Source organism: Mustela nigripes, chromosome 8, assembly GCF_022355385.1.
Source record: "Mustela nigripes isolate SB6536 chromosome 8, MUSNIG.SB6536, whole genome shotgun sequence".
Lineage (NCBI taxonomy): Eukaryota > Metazoa > Chordata > Mammalia > Carnivora > Mustelidae > Mustela > Mustela nigripes.
Window position 1 is genome coordinate 38,207,062 of NC_081564.1, and position 17,363 is coordinate 38,224,424.

The 17,363-nt window shown below is 41.9% G+C and overlaps 1 protein-coding gene across 4 annotated transcripts in view; it reads left to right on the forward strand.

Moving 5' to 3' along the window:
- Positions 1 to 4,617: 4,617 nt before the first annotated feature.
- Positions 4,618 to 17,363, forward strand: part of DLGAP1 (DLG associated protein 1) — an 869,387-nt gene continuing 856,641 nt past the window's right edge. For 2 of the 4 annotated variants that reach the window (XM_059409264.1, XM_059409265.1), the window contains exon 1: positions 4,619 to 4,914. The gene's annotated coding sequence lies outside the window, so the exon portion shown is untranslated. Of the gene's footprint in view, positions 4,915 to 17,363 lie in introns of all 4 variants that reach the window. The other 2 variants (XM_059409267.1, XM_059409266.1) reach the window with 2 other exon arrangements.

Below are 17,363 nucleotides of genomic sequence, written 5' to 3' on the forward strand. Positions count from 1 at the left end.
AGCCCGATGCGGGACTCGATCCCAGGACCCTGAGACCATGACCTGAGCCGAAGGCAGCCGCTTTAACCCACTGAGCCACCCAGGCGCCCCTAATGATGGGTTTTCAAAGATGGCTACAGGTTATATTATATCACATGCAGGCTTCCACTAAATTATATTAAGATATATATACTGATATCACAAAACATTCTCAAAGCAATTCAGGTTAATTCAGTCCCACAAATATGTACTGATTTCTATTGAGAGGAAGTATGCTGGGTAAGGGGATCTGAACTGGGATAACTACAGTCCCCAAAATACAATGCAGATAACCTGAAATTTTTAATATAATGTGGCAAAAACCAAGAGAGTAGTAGGTACTGTGAGCACTGGCAACAGTTAATCCAACCTAATGATTCGAGCATGAGGAATGCTGAAGCAAATCTTGAAGAAGAAATAAGTATTAGCCAGCAAGAGCAGAGAGAGGGCATTCAAGACAGAGTATAATATGAGAAAAATACAGATATACTCCAGAGTATGTTACATGAATGGTGTTACAAGCAGAGTCTGATTTACTGAAGCATAATGTGTAAATCATGGAGTAAAATCTGAAGAAATAGATAAAAGCAAGTTTATGGAAGGTTTGTACATTATTATAAGAGGCTAAATTTTATAACATATAAGGAATAAACTGTAGGTAGAACACTGGAGAAACATGGTTGGAGTTATGTTTTTAGAAGACCACTTCTGTTACAATGAAGAGCAGGAAAGATGATATGGTGGGAGTTAGGAAAGACATTAGGAGGATAATAACCCAGGGGTGAAATGACAAAGCCTCAGGGGTGTGTGGTAGAAATGGAAATGTAGGAAGGATTCAGGGTGAATTCAGATGGTAAGCAGAGTCAAGAGTGTTTGGTGATGGCTGAGAGGTGATAGGTGAGTGCAGAAGTCCAGAATAATTTACAGGTTTCTCACAGGAGTGATTTAGTGGAACACAGTGCTGTGAGCCCCTATAGGATAACAGGAAAAGAAAGAAAATCTGAATGGAGGGAAAGGGCAGAACGTGATGAGTTTACTTTGGACTTCTTGAGTTTGGGATACCAGTGGAAGTTTCAGGTGGATTTGTCTTTAGATTCACAAATATGAAACATTCACAAATATGAAACTTAGCCTAGAAGTCAAGGCTGAAGATACAGATCTGAGATCACCATTTAAATGCTATTTAAAACCATGCGAATGAGTGAGAGTGCTTTATTATTGCAGAAGAAACTTCCATGTCTTTCAAACTTAACCATTCATTTTCCCATCCAGTTCTTTTTTCTTTAACAACTCTACTTCATTTTAATGGACTTTTACCTGTTTGACCATGTTGTGGTCTAGGAGGAATGCACCCATTTTGATTTAGCCAAAGACATGGAAACTTCTGAATAGGAATCCTATCTCTCCATGATATCTACCATTCCATTCTTACCAGCATATTACTGGTAAGTTATCTATTCCAAAAGTAACTATACCTTTCTGTGTTTCTTCTATAGCCGCGGCTCTCATGCTGCCTGCTACCATCTCCCATCGGGGAGGATGCTATCTGCATTAGTTTTCTGTGGCTGCTGCGGTTACTAATTACTCAAAACTTGGTGACTTAAAGCAACATGCATTTATTATTTTACAGTCCTGGAGATCAGAAGTCTGAAATCAGTTTAACTGGACTAAAATCAAGATGTTAGATTCTTTCAGAAAGCTGTAGGTGAGAATCATTGCTTTACCTTTTCTAGCTTCTAGAGACTATGTATTTCGTTGCTCATGGCGTCCTTCCTCCATCTAAGTGCGGCAGTCAACCCAACCACCTTTGCTTCCAGCATCCCATCTTTTTCTTCTGTCTTTGACTTTCTTGTTTCCCTCTCGTAAGGGCCCTTGTGATTACATCTGGCCCTTCAAGGTAATAGAGGATGACCTTTCCATCTCCAGATCCTTAACATAATCACACCTGCAAATTGTCATGTAGGATAAAATTTCCGGTTCCAGAGATTAGGATGTGGGCATTTCTCCAGGGCTTCTATTTAGCTACCACACTGCCTATGACTAGAAATGAACACAGTCGCTAGCCCTGGACTACAGTAGTACTTAGAGGCACTATAAATATAAAAAGAGTAACTAGTCATACATATATTTAAGTAGCATTCCTTAATTTAAAAGAAACATATGTACAATAACTATAAAATAATTGCTCTCAGTTTTATTTGCACAGTATCACTGTTTATTTCAAAGTAATTCTAAAAATTACATGAATTTTGTAGCCTTTCAATATAACAGACATTTTTCTTCCTTTCCTCCCTCCCTCCCTTCCTCCCTTCCCTTTTTTTGGGGGGGGGTGGATCTCAGCATAAAATTCTCTTTCTTTATAGCTCCCTGAAATTGCACTTGCCGGTTATGTGTCCTTATAGAAGGGTGATAAATCCAGGTACCTGCCTTCCATTCTGGAAGTCAAAGAATCAGATGTTTTCTCTCCATCTCCTGGTACAGCCAGGGAGTTACTGCCTGACTGAAGTTTGGCCTGTCAATTGTTCTACCCTGTGACTTGAATCTTGATCAAGTAACGTGAGGTCAGAAAAAACAGTTGGCATTTACTCATGTTGCCCTTGTAGCACCAAACCAGATGGGTTCTGTCTTTCAGACCTCCTAGACCTCCTGTATTGCCTTAAATCCTGCCTGATTCTCAGACTGCTTTCCAGCCCTCCCCTCCATTCTGGAAACTTCTAGTATCTTTCCAATGAATTACTTTCTCCTAAGTTAGCCAAATTTGGTTCTGTCGCTTATGGTTAGAAAATCCTAGTAATTGTAGTGGTTCATAGATATTATCATTGCTGGGTTCAATCTACCATAAGAATTTTGTAAGAAAATTGATTTTCCGCTTCAAGTAATTTTACTCGCTAATGTCACATAGTCTGATTTAAGGAATTCTTATTTATGTGACCTCATTAAAATTCTATGGATTAAACATCTTTACAGATCTGGAAAGGCAACATAGCTGCTTTTTCCAGATCAGGAAAGCTATTTTTTTTACTTTGCCTTTTCATGGAATCTTAGTTGAAGTGTTAAGCGCCTCTATATAACCATTCTTGAATGGCTGGGGAGTATCTTTTAAAGTTTTGTTAAAACATTGGTGATCATGGTACTACAATGCTGAGGATTTACCTCCATTTCTTTGGCTGTTTTGTGGTTTAAAGATTTTTTTCTTTAATGGAAAATCACTCAAGTGAAATTGCGGAAAAGCGAATATTTATCTGAGTCATATTTTTTATGGAAACCGTTTTTCACTTCTCTGCATTTTTAGAAGTGTTTCTTTAAAAAGGATATTCTATTAATATTTATAATTAGATATCACACAAAGCAGATGCTAAATCTTATGCTATAACTTTATGGGTAAAATTACATAAAGAAGATTATATAGTCTTTGACATAATGTTCTCTCTGGGAGCTGTAGAACAAAGGATATTCTCCATGAAGACGCCTTTTTTTTCTTTTTCTTTTCTTTTTTTTTTTAGTAGAGAAAAACAGGAAGACGGTGATTAACTACGATTATTTTAACTAGATTATTTTAACTATTATCCAGAACATTAGTAGTTAACTGGGTAGATCAGGAGCTCAATAAATAATTGACTTTTTTCTCTTTGATCCACATCTCAATTCACCTATTCACACTATCTCTATTCTTACTTTGAAGCCACGTGGATTCTTCCTATTTTCAGAGCACGTTAGAGGTGGGGTCCGCCTGTGTGAACCCCCTGGCTTCCAAAGATACATGGGGGGGGGGTGCGGTTAGTGGGGAGTTTACTGAGGTCAGAGGCCAGATGGGAGGAAAAAAGGGATTCCTTTTTCTGATTACCGTTACGTCAGTGCCAAGAGAAACCAATGGAATTAATATTGTGCAATTTAATCCACACAGCCACCCAAGAGCCATCTTTGTACAGATGGGGAAACTGAGGTTCCGAGGAATAAATGTTTGAAAGTAATGGCATGGGCTTTGCACGTCGGTTCTCTGAGTCTAGCCTCTTTCCACTACCCCGTGTCTTCCCTGGCAATTACTTCAACAATTCTAGTAGGGACCCCGAGGATGGAGAAGAGAGGAGCAAACCCTCTGGCCGCCAACTTGATCTCCTGTGATCATAACTGTTAGATGAGTTCTGATTCCCTCTCTTAAAAAGACAAGGTTAGGACAACGGCTGGCAAGATAAAAGGCAAGCTTCATTTCTCCGGAGACACTGCACCAGGGAACGGATGGGGCACGCCCACTAATGGGTGGCCGCCTTTCGAGCCCATCCCAGGGATTCGGGGCTTTCCCCTCGGTCCAGGTTGAGTGTGTGTGAGTGCACTTGCCACCGGAAGCCTGAACGGGCAGAACCCGCAGGCCTAGAGCAAGCTCCGGGAGACGCCGGGCGCCTCCCCGCGGCCTCGGCGCACGTGCCTGGGCTGGGGCCAGGGCTAGTGGCCGCGCCGTAGTAGCTGGGGCGGATGGGAGAGGCTGGCTCCCGGCCGCGGCCGCCGCCCGCCCGCCGGCTCCGGTGGTTGGGCGGAGGAAGCGCGGGACTCCTCCTCCCCACCGTATTAACATGCACCCAGGGGCGGGTGACCAGCCCAGCCTAGCCGCCCCAGCTCGCCGCGTCCCGGCGCTCAGCCTCCGCGCCAGAGGCGAGCGCTGCGCTCCGGGCGCCGCAATCCCGAGGACACGGCCTTTCCGACACCTCCAGTCTCGGAGAGTCGGCAGCATCATCGGCGGGAGCGGCCGCGGCCGCCTCGGCTCCTCTCTCGAGTCCTTCCCATCACCTTGTTGAGACCCTGTCCCGGCCGCGGGGACACCCCTTTTCGTCCTCCCCCCGAGGCTCGCGGGACCGACGGACGGACGCAGGGATCCAGGGCCGGACTGCGGGCAGCGGCAAGGTAACGCCGGGCTGCGCTGCGGGGCTGGGGCGTGCGCTCTCGGCGGCGGCAATCGAAGCCCGGGCCGCCACCACCACCGCGATCCCGGAGCGCTGGGTGTCTCTTGCCCGTCGCTCGGTCGCCGCTCCTCTCGCCCGCGGAGGGACGATGGGCTGGGTTCCCCGGCAGCTTCTCCTTCGCCATCCGCCGCCTGCGGCGCACTCCCAGATCCCCTGGGGACCCCGGGCACACGGGGGCCAGCGCGCCCCTCTCGGGGCTTGCGGTCCTGGCAGCTCCCCATTGGGGCCCTGGGAGGGGACAGATTTCTAATTGCGACAGGGTCCTGGAAGGGGGAGGGGAGAAGAACACTAGTTCCCATCATCTCCACCGGCCAAATTCACATCTCCCCTGCCCCCAACCCCCGTTACACCTTGTAGGGGAGGAGGGGACTGCTCACTGCAGGGGAGTTCTCGACAGGCACCTGGGTCGTTTGCAAAGCAAGTTGTTGCACTTGCTTTTTAGGTGACATTTTGGTTGTGGAGAGAGCCTTCTCCCGTGTGTGTGTGTGTGTGTGTGTGTGTGTGTGTGTGTGTGTGTGTGCGCGCGCGCGTAAGAGAGAAAGCCAGAGAAAGAGAGACACAAAGAGAGACAGAAGCACGCAGGGGGAGATCGAGATACAGAAAGAGAGACACACACAGAAGACGGGATTCAAGGGGGAGGTCACTGTAGAGTCGCCCCCCGCCCGCGGCGGGGGCCAATTCCTGGCGAATCGCGTGGCCAACCTTGAGACGCGGTATTCAGTGAATTGAATGAGCGGGTCTGGAGCCGAGACCAAACGGGGACTTCTCCTCGGGGCTGGGAGAGATAACAAATTGCACTTTCATTGAGGGGCGGCCGCAGCTGCGGGAGGGACCTTCGGAGGGCCGCGTGGAGATGAAGACCCTGCATTCAGGACTCTGGCTGCTGAGCTCTTCGAGGAAGGCGAGTTGTCCCGGCTTCACCCGGTGGCCCCCTGGAGGCCGTGGGAAGGGGCGACCCTCGCCGGAGACACTGAGTGCCTGTGCCCGAGTGCGGCTCCCGCCCGCGGCTCCCGGGCTCGCCTTCCTCTCGGCCAGTGGCGCTGCGGAATTTTCTATTTGAAAACCGGGGGTCGTGCGGAGGGGAGGGGTTTGAAGTGGCCGGAGGGCCGGGACAGGGACAGGGACGCGGGTGGGTAGATGTTATTTCTTTTATGGACTCAGGCAAGACTACATTTACACTCCTGACACAGGGAGCCTGGCTTGAGTTCGTGAGAGATCGATGCTTCCGGTCTCCCTTGTCATAACCTGTAAAGTTATGGAATTACAAGAATGAACGATATATAATAAAAGTAACAATTAAAAACATCTTTATCTTTTATAGTCTTCATGAATGGCTCTGTAAAGTGGTGATGGATCAGTCTGAGTTGTAGTCAGACACCGCGATGAAGAATGTTTAGAACTAGGAAACCGATTTTAGGACCGAACTCAGAAACATCTTGCAAATTATTTTTACCAGGAAGAAGCTAACTGCCTTTTGACTGTTATTTATAGCAGAATTTCAATTTCAGGAAGCAACTTTCTATTGGCCAATGTAATTTTGCATATATAGCAATAGTCGTTCTTCCAACTTCGACGGAAATGACATGGAGGCAAGAAATGTTATAAGTATCCCAATTTCTGTAATGAGAAAAGGATAAAGTGTTTTTTTGCTTAAATTTTTACAAAGGAAATTCAAAGGCACAAAAACACTGAATATGTATTTATGCAAAATATGTGAAATTTAAATGTCCATTCAGGTCATAAAAATTACTCGGTTCAGAAAAATCTATATTCTGGCATAAATAGGAAGTCAAAAATTCAGAAATCTTATGTCAGTAGCTATGTTATTAATGTCATTTGGATTTATCACTTCAGGTTAAAGTTGCAGCAGGGGAAGTCATTGCTTTGAAATATTACAAGTTTCAGATCTAAAATTCCATAACTGCTTTTGAAAAAAAAAACACACCCCCAAAACCAGAAAAACAACACTCACTTAAGAGAAAATGTTGCTTGAATGAAAAAAGACTTGAGCACATTTGCAAATATAGGATATTTAAAAAAGCCTGACCTATCTCTGTTTCTCTGTTTCTATCAAGGTTCCTATTCAGAGATTAGTTTGCCAAATAAATTATCTCAAATATTATATGCAATATTGGAAACTCAACTGATTAAGAGATTCCTTAAAAAGTTGTGAAGGAATTTTCTGACAAGACTCTTCAAATAACACTGGAGCACTTGTGCTTTTGAGAGATAATGTGTGCGTGAGTTTTCCCTGTGGGGAATTCTCATGGGTTAGTATCTTTAATTTCTCCTTCACCATAATTTTTTTTCTGCCAGGACTAAAACCTTGATGAAACGTATCAGTAATAATTGAAAGCAAGATCTTCTTAAAATATTATGGAGCCCATATAGAGAAATAGCCTAAAATGAAGTGGTCTACTTTCTAAATCTTTCTAAGCTTAAGTCTCCTATTGAATTCAACTTGAAAATATAAATTGCACACACTTTGATTTAACTCTTTTAGATGTCTGTGTCTTTGTTCCATATAGCCACCTAGATTCATTATTATTTTTTAAATCTAAAATTAAAACTGGAAGGGAACTGAATTTTTACTAACTCCTCATTTAGAGATATGTAGCATAGTAATAGTTTCAGCTACAACTTAATTGTGGCAAGTACCATATTTGTATAGAAACTTCTAGAAACAAAAAAAAAAATCAGCATTCTGATTTTGATTTCAAATAGTATTTTGAATTGGGAAAGAGTAGTAAAATGCTATCTAAATGTATGTTTTTATAGTGAAGTTTAAAATTTTTTTTTTTTTTTTTAAAGATTTTATTTATTTATTTGACAGACAGAGATCACAAGCAGGCAGAGAGGCAGGCAGAGAGAGAGGGAGAAGCAGGCTCCCCGCTGAGCAGAGAGCCCGATGTGGGACTCGATTCCGGGACCCCGAGATCATGACCTGAGCCGAAGGCAGCGGCTTAACCCACTGAGCCACCCAGGCGCCCTATAGTGAAGTTTATATGATGGAGTCCAGTTCCTCTTCTGGTGTCTTCATCCTTCCCAGAAGTTGTTCCGCCCTTTATCAGATCCATTGTGCTCCCTGCAGAAGTTTTCTGTTCCTTTCAGGAAGTACTGAACTGGAGAATTTTTATGAAGATTGCATCTCTATAGAAACCGCACTTGCCTCTCTTTGCTTAATTTCAGGAAACAATGTAGTTGTAAATTCTTTTGTTTCTTTTCTCTTTTTCTTTGGTAATTATTTCTAGCTGGTAGAGGAGCAGCACCATTAAAGCAGAAAGACTCCAAGGACTTTTCAAAAATCTCAACACTTTGCTCCACCCCTTACCTCTCACATTTACAATCTTTGCCTTACCTCTGTGGGATGTTGTTTTCTTAACAGATTTTCATTTTAAAGAAATACAATCACAAGAAGGCCCTTTTCTAGCATTCCAAAAATTTCTGTGCTGCTGAGATGCCTGGAACTTCAAAAGCACCTGTGTCTTATGCTGTCTTTTACTTCCAGAAGATGCTAAGGGCTTATAATTCTCCATTTTCAAAGAGAAGAATCTTTTCACTGGCCCCCAAATTACTTTCTCCTCCCTATACACCCTTTTAAAATCATGGTGAATTTGTAGCCTGATTCCTGTTACTGCCTAATAAAGGTGACTTTCTGTGGATGTGTGGTGTATTAGAAATTGCTAGAGCTGCTGTTCCTTCTTCTACCACAGAGCAGGATTTAGAACTAGTCTTAAGGCATGTACTTTAATTTATTAAACATCCACTGATAATTCATTGTATGAGATACCGCGTACCAGTTGGTTTTCTTTTAACACATATTTTGTTTATGCAAAATAATAACAAATATCCCATTAATACATAAAGCATTAAACCATTTATGCATATTTGCTACACACACCACCCCCAGAAGTTGGTATTGCGTGTGCAATGTGTTGACCCACCATTTTTACCTTCTTCATTCTAATAAATGTCAGGGACTAGACAAGTGGTGTACAGGTGAGAAGCTAGTGTTATTCTATTTATCGGCTTGAAGGTTGGTGTGTATTGTTTTCTACCTCCTGTAGGAGTTTAGGATTGCAAGGTAAGTGGATCCCACTTCAGAAGACCAACTCATACACAGGAAGCCCTCTGGACATACAGCTGTAGATCTTTGGCCCAGATTCCTGAATCTTTTCTTGGGTAGCTGAGAACCAGTAAAACTGGGATATGAATGCCCTACTTGGGGTTGTTGTGAATGAGATATCAGTGCTTTGGGATCTGCCGTGAAGATGCAAACCCACTTTCCTCCTGGAATTTGCCCAAAACTCAACTGTTTGTTTTTATATTTACTTATCATCGTTTGCTCACCTGTTGTCATTGATAATTCCTAGATCTCTCAACATTTTGTGAGATTTGTAAGCAGCAACACAAAAGCAAGCCACGAAGACTGTGGTTGGGCAGTGTGTTAACTCTCCAATCCAGCCAGATTTTCTTAGTGTTCAAGAGAGTAGGGGCTTGGTGAAACCCTGGCTAAGCACTTAGGAGAGGCAGGTTTGTGGTAGGGCAGGTTGTCGCCCCAGTTCCTGTGTCCCTGGCTGCTTGGGGAGGGCTCAGAGGCATTGAATTGGCTCCTTCAGGCGGCCTGTGGGGAGGTCTCTCTCTCTCTCTGGGCATGTTTCCAGCCCTGTCGCTTTACTCCGTGTGTGACATGGTTTTGGCTAATTTGAAAACTTCTGCTAGAGTAACTTCCCTTTTAATTCTACTACTGGAGAACATTCATTAGTATATGATAGGATACTCTGACCTCAAGATCATACTCTTTCTCTGGAGACCTTCTCTTGGTTTCAGTTTCAGTGGAAACTCAGAGTGTGGTCTATTTCTGGACTAGAACTTTTCCTGCTAGATATCACTGAGATTTCTTTACAAAACACATGCTGCAGTTTCAGAGACAAATGGCATTTTGATCTTGTCTCAGACTTTGCAAACAACCATTCTGTGATATGATTCATCCTACTACTCTAGTAAAAAGGCAAGGTAGAGTCACTCCCTTGGAAGCTCCTTTCCCAGGCATTAACCTGGCATTAACCCAGAAGGCTAAGGAACAATTTCATTGTTTCAAACAAGGATGCCTCCCCCCCCCCCTCCCCCATTAGAGCCTCAGGGTGAGTCGGGTGGGAGGGGTGGGAGTGAGGACAGGATCTTGAAGCAGTAGACACATTCGGTAGTTGTGTGAATCTTGCCTAGGCAATTTAGAGGATACTCACCTGATTCTACAGCTTCTGTGAAGCAGGAGAAGATGTCTTACCCGGCTTTCCCTGCAACACTGTTTCTTACTTTATTTCCTCTTCCCTAGATCTCAGCTGAAAAGTAATTTAATCAGTGAGGCTTGCCAGTTGAATGCAGTTTTAGTGCTTTATACTTTTTTTCATGGGCCTTTCACAGTAAATAACGATGCTTTTTTGACTTTTGTGATTATCCTATCAGCTGTCTTCCCCACTGAACTGTGTATTCCATGAGATCAAGAACTAAATATAGCCTGTTGACCAGATATCAGCAATGCTGAGCACGGCCCCAGGCACTTAGTAAGGGGTCAGTAAACGTTGGTTAAGTGAATGAGTTAATAAACAAATGAGTGAACGCAAATCTGTATTCAAACGGTGTAAGGACCTTAACTCTGAGGGTAGTATGCTGTGGCTTTTATAGCCCATCTCCCCTGCTCCTTGAAATTTTTTTTTTTTAAGATTTTATTTATTTATTTGACAGATAGAGACTACAGGTAGGCAGAGAGGCAGGCAGAGAGAGGAGGAAGCAGGTTCCCTGCTGAGTAGAGAGCCCGATGCGGGACTCAATCCCAGGACCCTGGGATCATGACCTGAGCCAAAGGCAGAGGCTTTAACCCACTGAGCCACCCAGGTGCCCCTGCTCCTTGCAATCTTAAATTCTGTATTTTCTACTCCAATAATACTTGGGAAACACAGGGCTGATCTCAGGGTGGCCAACGTGTGAGGGGGTAGGTTTTGCTACATTTACCAACTAGGGAAACTGCAATCCACTGGAAAACCAGAGGAAGTTTCCGAAATAAGAATTTTAAAAATGGAATAAAAACAGAAAAGTCTCCTGTCCCTTCCTCTTCCTCCTCTTTTTTACTCAAAAGAAGCATATGAATAACTTAATCAGTCCACCTGCCAGTTTATGGTGCATGGAGTGTCCCCCCTCCCCAGGTTTAGCACCGGCTCCTTTCTTACTCTCCAGCCCGAAGGATTGAGCACTCCTGCCTACGGTTCCATGGAATCTGATACATATTTCTTTCTTTCTTTTTTTTTTTTTTAAGATTTTATTTATTTATTTATTTGACAGAGAGAGATCACAAGCAGGCAGAGAGGCAGGCAGAGAGAGAGAGGAGGAAGCAGGCTCACTGCCGAGTGGAGAGCCCGATGTGGGGCTCGATCCCAGGACTCCGAGATCATGACCCGAGCCGAAGGCAGTGGCTTAACCCACTGAGCCACCCAGGCGCCCCACATATTTATTTCTTAGTTTTGTATTTTATTTTCTGTTTATGTGCCTACTTCTGTGACACCCTAAGCTCAGAGATAATGGCTAGCATAGGACTCACATATGGAAGGGATACAGATGTTCAAAGGACAGTGAAAGATTGAATCAGCTCACAAGGATAAGAGACAACTCACCAGGGATGGAAAGAAGTTGATACAACTGACTTGGTTGCTTGAGGCTGATTTCTGTTATAAGTACTTAGAACCTACGTGGGATGGCTCTCACTCATAAGCCATGTTGGAATCTGCCATTTAACATTATATGGAATCACAGCCTTCTAAGAAGTTCCGTGATTTTTTTTTTTTGTATTAGTTTCTGGACAGGCATGTATATATTCTATCCCGCTCTGTGCTTCTGAGATACTTGAATGGTGCAGTGACGTGAGCTTAACCTGCCACTTGGCACCCTGCTTTAGTTGCTGGATCCACTATTCAGCCTTCAGTGAAGGAAAGTAAGACTCAATGTGGACATTGCTCATGTTATTATAAATTCTGATGTGTAATAATTTATCTAGATTTGCTTTTCTTTTATTGGTAATTTAAAATATCTTGCTTTGATGGTAAGAATCCTAAGGGACGTAGATGATTGATGTAGATATTGGCATGATGTCACCCCCAAAGATGAGCAAACAGGCAAATAAAATTGTTATCTCCTGTGTACTCATTAGCGTGGAGAATACAGAAATGCAAACATTGTTCAGATCCTTGGGTGGCTTAAAATCTAATCCAAAGGATAAGATTAAAATGTAGAAAATAATTAGTAAGAACATGTTACAGAATAAATGTAAGGGCTCAAGTATTGGGACCTGTAATACTTACTCCGGGCTTTTATGGAGTGGCAGAGCTCCACAAAAAATAGGATCATTGTGGAACCTTCCCGAGAGAGGAAGAAGGTTTTAGACTGGTCTTCCCGGATGGGTAGGAGTTAAATGGAAGAAGCGATAAGGCAGAACATTTACAAAGACATGGAAACACAAATCAAATCGGTTTGGCATATTCCTGGTTCAAGGAGATAGTCATCAGCTCTGGTTCCTCTAGTGCATTTTCCTTAGACCTGGACATGAATTTGATTGAGAAGGGTGGAGAATGTTTTAGCGTTGATAGGAACGTTGAAGGATTTTGAATAGACAGTGATACAGAGAAGTGGTCTCTTCGGCTGATGGAAGTGGATCTACCAGACTGGAACAGAGAGAAGCATTAGGGGCTTTTCATTAATTGAGGCATAAATGATGAGAACCAGGTATAAGGAAGTAAAAATTGGGGGAAAAGAAGACAAGAAATATTTTGGAAAAATTTTCAAGTAATATTTGACCCCTTCCTTTCTCTTTTACTTAGACCTGTGTCGCAAACTATTTTTTAACTCTTTATTATTAATTAAAAATTATTGTAAACTATTTCAGTAACACCAAAACATTAAATATTAAAACACATGCCTGTGTATCCACTCTTCAGATTATGAAATAAGTCATTACACATACTGTTAATACTCCCATAGTACTCTTTTTCCAAGCATATCTCCCCTCATGGTACCCTCTCTAGAGGCAGACTTCAGAGATAGTCCAAGTTCATTGCAATAAAGTGAGTTGAAGGAATGTTTTGATTTCCCAGTGCATTTAAGTTATGTTTACACTATACTGTATTCTATTAAGAGTGTAATAGAATTATTTCTAAAATAAATGTATGTGTATAAGCCTTAATGAAAAAATACTTTATTGCTACAATATACTAGCCATTTTCTGAGCTTCCAGCAAGTTGTCATCTTTTTGCTGAGGGAGGTTCTTGCCTCCTTGTGGCCGCTGAGTAATCAATCAAGGCGGTGGTTGCTGAAGGTTGGGTAGCTGTGTCAATTTCTTTTTTTTTTCTTATATATTTATGTTCATTTTACACAGTTTAAAAATATTTCATTTATTTATTTGAGAGAGAGAGCAAGTATGTCAGAGATCATGAGCACGGGGAAGGGGTAGAAGGAGACGCAGACTCCCCGCTGAGCAAGGAACCCAATGCAGGACTCATTTCCAGAATCCTGACCTGAGCTGACCACAGACACTTAACTCACTGAGCCACCCAAGTGCCCTGTGGCAGTTTCTTAAAAGAAGGTAGTTGATGGGGTGCCTGGGTGGCTCAGTGGGTTAAAGCCTCTGCCTTTGGCTCAGGTCATGATCCTGGGATAGAGCCCTGCATCGGGCTCTCTGCTCAGCAGGGAGCCTGCTTCCTCCTCTCTCTCTGCCTGCCTCTGTCTATTTGTGATCTTTGTCAAATAAATAAATAAAATCTTTAAAAAAAAATAAGAGGAAGGTAGCTGATGAAATTGGCCACATTGATGGACTCTTCCTTTCACTGGAAGGCTTAGAGGTCATTGTTAGGTTATTAACTTTCCTCATTTCAATATTTTCTTCTTGTCTCAGGGAATAGGGGGGCTGGAGGAGAGAGAGAGAAAGACAGGGAATGGCTGGTCAGCCGAGCAGTCAAAATGCATGTAACATTTACAGATTAAGTTTGCCATCTTTTATGTGTATGGTCCTGGCACCCCAAAACAATTGCAGAGTAACAGCAGAGATCACTGATCACAGGTCACCATTACAGATATACTACTAATAATAATGAAGAGTTTGAAATATGGCGAGAATTACCAAAATGTGATAGAGAGACATGAAGTGAACAAATGCTATTGGAAAAATGCTGCCGATAGTCTTGCTTAATGCAAGGTTGCCCCAGACATTGTTTGTTAAAAAATTCAATAAAGTAGAGTGCCTGTACTAAATTCTCTGTTAATATTCCCATGCATTTCATTGTGCTTTGCTATGTATTTATGTGTGCTTAAGCAAGATAGTCTAATTTTGCTCTTTTTAAACTATTTAAATAGTAACATGCTCTGTAGTCTTTTTCACCTTACTTTAATTGATTAGTATTCTGTTGATATATGTAGATCCTTTCTAGTCATTTCTACTGCAATATGGTATTCCATTGCATAATATATCATGATTAATGTACCAGTCATCTGTTGGTGGACAGTCAGGGTATTTTCCAACAAAGCTGCTATGAACATTTATATGCATATTTCCTCTTTACGAGTGGAATTACAGGAGAGCGGGATTTGTACCTTTACATGTAGCAGATAATACCAAATTACCAAAAAAGCAGACTACCTCTTTATACTCCCACCAGCAATCTAGAGGAGCCCCACTTTTTTCCCCATATCTTTGCCAATACTTGGTGATACATTTTATTTTTTGCCAGTCTTATGAATACAACATGATAGCTTTTTTAGTTTAAATGTGTTGTTCCGGGGCACCTGGGTGGCTCAGTGGGTTAAGCCGCTGCCTTCAGCTCAGGTCATGATCTCGGGGTCCTGGGATCGAGTCCTGCATCGGGCTCTCTGCTCAGCAGGGAGCCTGCTTCCCTCCCTCTCTCTGCCTTCCTCTCTGTCTACTGTGATCTCTCTCGTCAAATAAATAAATAAAATCTTTAAAAAAAATAAAATAAAAATAAATGTGTTGTTCCCTGACTGACTGCTAGTAACGTTGATTATTCTTTTCCTCTCTTAATTAACGTTCAGGTCTCTTTGGAATGCTTATTCATATGTGTTGTCCACTCTCCCATAGTTTTAAAAAAAGTTATTGATTTAAAAAAAATTTTTTTATAAAAGATTTTACTTACTTACTTGACAGAGAAAGACACAGCAAGAGGGGAACATAAGCAGGGAGAGTGGGCAAGGGAGAAGCAGGCTTCCCGCGGAGCTGGGAGCCCAATGTGGGCCTTGATCCCAGAACCCTGGGATCATGACCTGAGCTGAAGGCAGATGCCTAACAACTGAGCCACCCAGGCACTCCAAAGTTATTGATTTGTAGGAGTTACTTATATATTCTGAATACCAGAGTTTTTTCTGTAATATGCATTTCAATGATCTTTTCCCAACTGGTGGCTTGTCTTTTAATTTTTATGATGTCCCTGGGTGAAAAGATTACTTTATTTTGAATTCCAATATAATTAGCATACAGTGTTATATTAATTTTAATATAACATTTAATATGCTATTAATATTTTATATAATTAATAATTATTATGATTCATTAATAATGTAAATATATTATAATATGAATATATAATATAATATACATAATATAATAAAATATAATTAAATATTAATAATATTTAATAAATATAAATTTATTAATTCACAAAATATAGTGATTCCACAATTCTATACATACTCGTTGTTCATCACAGTAAGTGCACTCAATCCTCGTCACCTATTTCACCTATCCCTCTGCGTGCCTCCCTTCTGGCAACCTCCAGTTTGTGTTCTGTATTTTTTTTGGAGTCTTTTTTTCTTTGTTTTGTTTCTTAAATTCTATGTATGGGTGAAACCATATGGTATTTGTCTTTCTCTGGCTGACTTATTTCACTTAGCTTTATACCCTCTGAATCCATCCATGTTGTTGCAAACCGCAAGATCTCATCCTTTTTTATGGCTGACTAATATTTCACTGTGTATATACACTGCTTCCTTATCCATTCATCTATGGATGGCCACTTGGCTGCTTCCATTTCTTAGTCATTGTAAATAGTACTGCAATAAACATAGGGCTGCATATATCTTTTAAATTAGTGTTTTTGTATTCTTTGGGTAATACCTAGAAGTGTGATTGCTGGATCATAAGGTAATTCTATTTTTAAGCTTTTTTTTTTTTTTTTTTTTTTTAAGATTTTATTTATTTATTTATTTAACAGAGGGAGACATAGTGAGAGAGGGAACACACACGGGGGGAGTGGAGGAGGGAGGAGCAGGCTCCCTGCTAAGTAGGGAGCCTTATACGGTGCTTGATCCCAGGACCCCAGGATCATGATCTGAGCTGAAAGCAGAAGCATAACGACTGTGCCACCCAGGTGCCCCCTATTTTTAAGTTTTTAAGGAACCTCCATACTGTCTTCCTCAGTGGCTGCACCAGTTTGTGTTCCCCCCCAACAGTGCACAGGGGCTCCTTTTTCTCCACATTCTTGTCAAGTGTTGTTGTCTTCTTGATATTAGCCATTCTGGCCCTTTCAAGGTGATATCTCACTGTGGTTTTGATTTGCCTTTCTCTGATGGTCAGTGATGTTGAGCATATTTTCAGGTGTCTGTTGGCCATCTGCATGTCTTTGGAGAAATGTCTATTCATGCCTTCTGCCCATTTTAAAATCAGAGTATTTGGTTTTCTTGGTTTTGACTTATGTAAGTCCTTTTCATGTCCTTCTAGATAGTTTGAATGCTTTACAACAAGCAAGAATTTCTTTTAAAATGACTATTTCAGAGCCTTCTCTATCCTGGGAGGCTGATCAAATCTCATCTCATAGGAAGTATCTTATGAATACTCTGGGCCAGGGTAAACTCTTTTCTGAATTCTAGTTGCATTTTTCTGGTTCATTTACTCTGTGGTTTACATTTTAAACCTTTTATGTGACTACTCCTAGATTTTAAGCTCCTTTAAGGGATTCATTGGCTTAGGTACTGCTCTCTTTCTCCAAGGACTAAGCACAAGAGCCAGAAGAGTGGGTTTTCAAAGGGTCACAGTTGCTTTCCTGATGATTGGTAATTAGTTACTGGAGATGACATTGGCTGAGTGGGGATTTGGAATGGGACATTGGGATTAGTGACAGTGCTGGAACACACAAGAATTTGGGATAGGGAGCTAATTCCTAGTAAATAAATTGAACTCTATTTTGTTTATATTAACTTTTGAGACAATATTGGACATGTCTCATCAGCAACTTGGAAAATATTAAAACCAAGTTTTAGAAAATGACAAAATTTGAGGTGTTGACTAGGGAGTTAACTGCTGGCAGGTGATCAGTACATTCATGGTGCTAACAGCTATTT